This window comes from Cherax quadricarinatus, chromosome 43, assembly GCF_038502225.1.
Source record: "Cherax quadricarinatus isolate ZL_2023a chromosome 43, ASM3850222v1, whole genome shotgun sequence".
Classification (NCBI taxonomy): domain Eukaryota; kingdom Metazoa; phylum Arthropoda; class Malacostraca; order Decapoda; family Parastacidae; genus Cherax; species Cherax quadricarinatus.
In genome coordinates, this window is record NC_091334.1 from 12,307,174 (window position 1) to 12,313,290 (window position 6,117).

The window sequence follows — 6,117 nt, forward strand, 5'->3', positions numbered from 1 at the left end:
AACCAGTACTTCTCTAAATATGTCTATTTAGGTACAATTACACGTAAGTACAATTATTATGCAGTGTAAATTACCTGCGATAATCCAAAAAAGTCAGACAAAGTGGCTTATTTACATTAGGGCCCTTCTAAGGTAGGTAAGTTTTTATTTACGTTTACATATATAATTTATATTTAATGGTCAAAAATAAGTTTTACTTTAGGCCTTAAACATTTTTAGGAACTTTTACAGTGGTTTTAGAAAGTAAATTATGTAGAATTTAACCTAGGATAATCCAGTGAAGTCAATGGAAATAAGGACCCCAATGGAAATAAGCCCAAGTGTGACTTCAGGACCCCTAGTCACTGATTTTTTTAGAGTTATCTTAGGTAATTTACACATTTATTACTATGTATGATGACTGTAATCACCAAAACTTGTGTAATTGTACTTATATAAACTTACTTTATTTACTTAAAAGACCATTGTAAAAAAAATGGCCACATTTATTGAATTTCATTCCGCAGTATTCAGGTATTAGTTTACATTTTAAGTTAACTGTGGACATCCTGCCCTTGTATTCGGTCATAATTTATTCCTAAAAATATCCAGCATTAAGGTGCTTTTCTCATGGACATTGTTTTATGTTGTATAAATGTAAGAAGTGTAACCCAAAATAATCTAATGTAGCTTCATCTTACTTCGCCAGCGGTAGGAATGGGACCGGTGCGATTTACATTCCATTCTTCTTTATGACTCTGGAAATCGTAATAACACGATTGCACACAAATCATAGTACGGATATAGGTTTATTTAGGGACAGAAACACATAAATACAGTTGCACAAATTATCATTATAACATGCGTAAATTACTTAGGATAACCCAAAACAGTCAGTGACTTATTTCCATTGGGGATCGAACCCATGGCAAGAAAGTTCTAAAACTCGCCGGCCAGTGAGTTAACCACTGCTTCAAGCCGACACTGAGTCTGAGGACTCGCCTGCCATGGGTTTGATCCCTACCCGTTCTATGAATAGTTTACAATCGTATTATTATTACGATTTCGCGAGTTATGATGGTGGTTGTGGAAAATACTGTATATATTTTCCGGAAATACTGTAATTTATAGGTAAATAGATGCCCTATATTGTATTTTTAAAAGAAGTATGTTACCGAAAAAAAGAGTCACTCGCCATCTTGGTTTTGAATTTGTATTAGAACGTTGGTGTAATGGGTAGAATTTTTCGTGCTCTAGAGGTTAAAATTGTGTTGACACCTCTCAAATAGGAGGCGAAATTGTTGGATGTGCATTCCTGCATAACTTGAGATATCAGACGACTGGACAAGACAGCTCCAGGAACCTCAGATAAGCTCTCTAGATTTGTGTGTAATTCTGGCCAGCATTATTTTCATAGATTTAATTAGAGTGAGGTTTTCTGAGTATGATGCACCTTAATCTCCACTCAAATTGGTGAGTTTTTAAGATAATCTCCTTCTGTTATGTAAACACCACTGTGAATGAGGAGCTGATCAAAATATCGACTTGGATGGCAGCCAATAAACTTACGCTTAACACTGACTAAACCTACTATATTATGTTTGGTAGCAGAGCAGGAGATGCACAAATTAACATTAAGATTGACAACACTCTAATTACCAGAAATAATGGGGGCAAATTCCTAGGCTTATACCTTGACAACAACCTGAATTTCAGCAGCCATATCCAGCATATAACCAAAAAAGTATCCAAAACGGTTGGGATCCTCTCCAAGATACGATACTACGTGCAGCAAAATGCCCTTCTCACACTATACCACTCACTTATTTATCCATACCTCACCTATGCTATTTGTGCTTGGGGATCAACTGCAGCAACACACCCAAAGCCAATAATAACCCAACAAAAAGCTGCAGTAAGAATAATCACTAAATCCCATCCCTGGCAACACCCCCCCCCCCCACTCTTCATAGACCTAAACTTACTCCCTGTTCAGTACATCCACACTTACTACTGTGCAATCTACATCTACAGGGCCTTAAACTCTAATATCAACCTTGACCTAAAACGCTTTCTTGATAGTTGTGACAGAACCCACAGGCATAACACCAGACACAAACATCTCTACGACATTCCCCATGTCCGACTAAACCTTTACAAAAATTCAATGTATGTCAAAGGCCCTAAAATCTGGAATACCCTACCTGAGAACTCTAGAACTGCAGACACATTCATCACCTTCAAAACTACCATTAGAAAACATCTTATCTCCCTGATACACCCTGTCAACTAACTACACGAATACCACCTGGTGGTTCACACTTACACTCACTCACTCATTTGACCATAAACAGAAATATTAATCTCAGTCTTAAAATAATGAATCCTCTGATACTCCAATACTGAAACTATGTATTGTGCCAAAACAAAAGCATTCACATTGCTAAACTCACAAACTAGTATTTAGTCACTTAGCCATAATACCAACTTACCTCATAATTTGTAATATTTTACAATTAAGAATAAAACTAAGTCTGCCCGAAATGCCTAGCCATGCTAGGTGTTCTAGTGGTACACTCTGTAATCACTATTTTACTACATGTAAACCAAACAATAACCAAATTTCTGTAAACTCAGCATTGTAATCCTTATAGAGAATAAACTTTGAATTTTGAATTTGAATTTGAATTTGAATGTGTTTATATATAATCATTTTTTAATTTTAATATACAGTCCACAAATTTATATATTTACCAGCATTCCTGGTGATGTATATTTCATTTAATTAATAGGTCCAGAGCAACTTGTGGATATGACAGTTGTAGGTATGGAAGGGGGACATTTTTTGCGACCTAGGTGTCCCAAATTCCTACTTGTCTAACTGATAAATAATAATTATCAATGCTCATTTACTGTTATGCATATAATAATGCATTCAGATAAATGCAATTTTCCACAGTGGTTTTGAGGGGACTTGAGCTAGAGCACGCCACAATCATGCAGACGTGTGATTCATCTGTAAAAATCTGCATTTGTGGTCACAGTGCGGTCCATGCTAACACTCCTAAGGTATATAAAAATATATCTGGACAAATGAGTCTTGTTTGGCCGGCATGGACCAGTGGTTAACACACTGCCCTGCGAGTTTTATTTTTGGCTTGCCATGGGTTCGATTATTATTATAATCAAAAGGAAGCGCTAAACCACAAGGGTTATACAGCGCAGCAGGGCAGGGAAGGATGCAGGGGCAATGGGTAGCAAGAGGGATAGGGATAATTATTAGGTTATGGGCCATGGGTTCGAATCCCACCCACTCGGTGATTGGATTCGTCTGTGATTGGCCAGGAGCGCCGTTACCAATTGGCTGTGTCGTGCTGCTCGCCCCAAGTGAATGCATTATTTCTGCTATATCTCGCAAAATAATTTGCACAAGGAAAAATAATTTGTGCTTATATCTTAAAACAGGAAACTAATGCATGATTTCTCAAAATGATCGATATCCACCGAGGAGCGGTTGTATACTTTCACCAAAATATTTGTAAGATTTTTATACAAAACCTAAATAAAATTTTATTTGTTAACAGCAGTAACCTTTTAAGCTCACAACTGAAGGACGTGGGTTCGATCCAGGGCAGGTGGAGACAACAGCGTGGACATGTTTTCTTACACCTGTTGCTCCTGTTGATGTAGCAGTAAATAGGCACCTGTGAGTTAGTTGACTGATGTGGGATGTATCCTGGGAAAAGGATATAAGCCACACTACTTGGCTTATACTCGGTAATTAACTCAGAATAGTCCTTTTCTTTTTGCCTGAGGCCAGATTTCCTTGTTGACTACATGGTTAGCCAGGATGTTGGTGCTAGCAGCTTACAACCTGGCCGATCAGCTAGATTAAAAAGGTAGGTGTCTAGTTTCTTCCTGAAAACTCCTGCAGGTGTTAGAGCAGTGTTTCATATACCTGCTGGTAGCTGGGTGTTCAGAGTTCAGGGCCACGGATGACAACTTGATATTGTGAGGTAACTGGGGCAACAAGCCGACTTAACTTTTATTTTAGACCAAGATTATTTAACAGCCTCCCATCATACATAAGAGGGATTACCAATAGACACGTTGCTGTCATCAAGAGGGAACTGGATAGGTTCGTAAAGTTACTTCCTGATCAACTGGGATATGTCTTGTGCGTTGGACTGCGTGCGTCCAGCAGTAACAGCCTAGTTGAAGAGGTACTGATCCTCCAGGAGACCTGGTCTCGGACCGGGCCACTGGGGCGTTGACGGAACACTCTCCAGGTAAGTTCGCTTTATTAGACTGAGAGGATTGTAAGCTCGTCAGTGTGACGAAACCACTGTATTAAAACCCATCCAAAGTGGTCAGGCCATCTAACATTTCATATTTCTCTCTCTTGCTGTATAGCCACAAGTGTTCTATCCTACCCTTTCTCCTTTCCATTTTAATGGCCCACTCCCCCATCCCCCAAACACACACATGCTTTAACTTGCTACACCTCTCGCAATTTATACTGCTTCCACTCTGGACAAAAAACACACAAGCGCTGGAACTAGGTACTACATCTGTCCCAGCCTGCACGGCTCCCTCTCTGGAGTAAGTTAATATTCGGCACACTTGCAGACTCAGGATGGACAATGAGATTATCCTCTAAGGTTTCAGAGTGTATTCAGTGGTTACATTATATATTTCCATGAAATGCTAAACTCGTTTGTTATTCAGTGCAATGAGTGTTGGAGGCTCGATCCTCCACCCATAAGTCACGAGTTAGTTAGTTTAATATGTTTATTATGCACCCCATACCCATCCTGTGGGCGGTAGTCAAAATATTACAGAGGTACATAATGGGTCCAGGGACTGGGCCTCAAAGTTCTGATAGCTGAGCAAGTTACAGAGGTAATGAATTCACAATTTACAAAGGTAATGAACTCACAATTTACAAAGGTAATGAACTCCAGGTAGGTCTAGTCACAATCATGACAAGTTACAAAGGTATTTACAGATTACAGAGGTACACAATGGGTCCAGGGACCGGGCTCCAAAGTTTTGATGGCTGAACTAGGTACAAGGTAATGAACTCACAAGTTACAAAGGTAATGAACTCACAAGTTACAAAGGTAATGAATACTGTAAGAATGGTTACTTACGTTTATACATGGCTGCAATCATGAACAAATTTTAGAGTAATGAGCAATTCACACTTCCACACCCGGTCACAACTGTAGTGAGTTATTGGTGCAAATGTTGATTGCTGAGTCTCTCTGTCTCACACACACACACACACACACACACACACACACACATACAAATTCATACACACACACATAAACACACGAGACAACCCTATTCTTGCAGCTCAGTTTAAGTGGATGCGAAGTTCGAAGTGCTCCAATCTCCAGTCCAGCAGGTCTGAACATCTTGATGTTTGGGCACTCCACTGTATAGTGTGGCAGCATGTCATTGTTACCCCTCGCAGATGTTACAACTGCAGTGCTGAGGATAAACCGGCTCTTGTTAATTATAATCATGGAAACACTTAACCCGGGGAATGAGGGATTATCAACGGCTGTCTTCAGGAGGAAACGCTATAAATTCCTCCACTCAGCTCCTGATCAACCAGGCTGTGGTGCAGATGTCGGACTGAGGACGGCGGGTACCAGTAGTCTGATTGATTAGGCCAGCAACCAAAAGGCCTGGTCTGGGACCAGGTCGAGGGAACGGTGATCCCAGAAGCAACCACAGGTAACCTACAGGTATGCGAAATAATGTGGGTGGTCTAAGGAAAGGGAGAATAGCTCAAATTACTTAGATCAAGTCTTTCACCGACATCTAAGTTCCTCCCCCGTGAAGGGTCGTCTGTCGAGTCAGCTGTAACTTGCCACTAGTTGAGCGATATCACCAGAATCCTGACAATTACGAGGACTTAACCGTCTGCTGGACGTTCTCTGTTATCACTCTTTTTCCTTAGGTCCTTTTTTTAACCTACTTATTATATCCATATATCTAGGGTGTACCAATAACAATTTAACTATTTTCTTACTAGGGAATAAAATTTGGACTAACCTTAACTAAGGTATCAGGTCTCCTCCCGATAATAATCTTCATTTTTAAAGGGGTGTACCGATAAGCCAA